The 1,521-nt window shown below is 33.7% G+C and overlaps 1 pseudogene; it reads left to right on the plus strand.

Moving 5' to 3' along the window:
• The first annotated feature begins 363 nt into the window (after positions 1 to 363).
• LOC113933811 lies at positions 364 to 466 on the plus strand (annotated as a pseudogene).
• Positions 467 to 1,521: the final 1,055 nt, after the last annotated feature.

Here is a 1,521-nt window from a genome sequence, read left to right on the forward strand (position 1 = left end):
AGGCACAAAATCGACACACATAAATCAGTTGCATTTCTATACACCAAGAATGAATAGTCAGGAAAGGAAATTAAGAAAGCAATTTCATTTATGATAGCATCAAAAAGAATCAAATACTTAGGGGTAAACTTAACGAAGGAGGTAAAGGGCTTCTACACTAAAAACTATAAAACATTGCTGAAAGAAATCTAAAAAATCACAAATAAATGGAAAGACATGCCATGTTCATAGATGAGAATACAATATTGTTAAGACATCAGTACTACTCAAACAAATCTATATATTCAATGCAATCTCTATCAAAACTTAATTGCATTTTTTGTAGAAACATAAAAATGTCATCCTGAAATTCATGTGGAATCGATTGCTTCTCGGCCTTTTGGCTAAGATTAAGTGTAGAATCTGAAAGGACACCAAATGGCCAAAACAATTTTGGGAAAAAAAAGAACAAAGTTGGAGAACTTATGCCTCCTGATTTCAAAACATATTACAAAGCTATAGTAATCAAAACAGTGTGGTACTTTCATAAAGACAGCTATATAGACCAAAGGAATAGAATGAAGAGTACAGAAAAAAGCCCTTTGATAAAAGTGCTATGACTACCTAATCAGGGAGGGACAGTATCTTCAAAAAATGGTGTTTAGAAAACCAGATATCCGCATGTAAAGCAAAGTCAGACCCTTATTTTACACCATGTAAAATATAGATTAAACACCTCAATATAAGACTCAAAACTCTAAAACCTTTAGAATAAAACAAGGGAAAAGATTCATGACATTGGATTTGGCAATTATTTCTTGGAAATGACACCAAAAGAATAGGCAGCAAAAGCAAAAATAGACAAAGGGACTACACCAAACTTAAAAACTTCTGTTCCTCAAAGGACACAATCAGCAGAGTGAAAAGGCAATCTACAGATTGGAATAAAATATTTGCAAATCATATATGTAATAAGGGGTTCATATCCAGAATATACAAAGAACTATAACTTAACAACAGAAAATCAGATAACCTTATTAAAAGATGGGCAGGGGACTTGAATATATATCTTTCTCCAAAGATGATATACAAAGGGCCAATAAGCACATAAAAAGCTGCGCAATCAGTAGTAAAATACAAATCAACACAACAATAGATTTTCACTTTACCCCATTAATATGGTTATTCACACACACACACACACACACACACACGCACGCACACACACAGAATAATAAGTGGTGGTGGAGATGTGAAGAAGCTGGAACGCTTGGACACTAATGGTGGAATTTTGAAATAGTGCCAAAATCACAAAAGTCACCTTTAAGTTTTCTCCCACCTACTTCCCACCCCAGGACAAATTTGGGAAAACCTAAACATAAAAAAAATTATGATTCTAATTGGTCATAAATCGTTGTGAAACAATATATAAAAATCCACAAGTCCATCACTAATTCTCTCCACTCTAACATCCTCCTCTCTTTTGCATACAAAAGCCGGAAAGATTGATGTAGACTTTGTCACCTTTCTACCTAAAACTCT

The sequence above is a fragment of the Zalophus californianus genome, chromosome 10, assembly GCF_009762305.2.
Source record: "Zalophus californianus isolate mZalCal1 chromosome 10, mZalCal1.pri.v2, whole genome shotgun sequence".
Taxonomy (NCBI): domain Eukaryota; kingdom Metazoa; phylum Chordata; class Mammalia; order Carnivora; family Otariidae; genus Zalophus; species Zalophus californianus.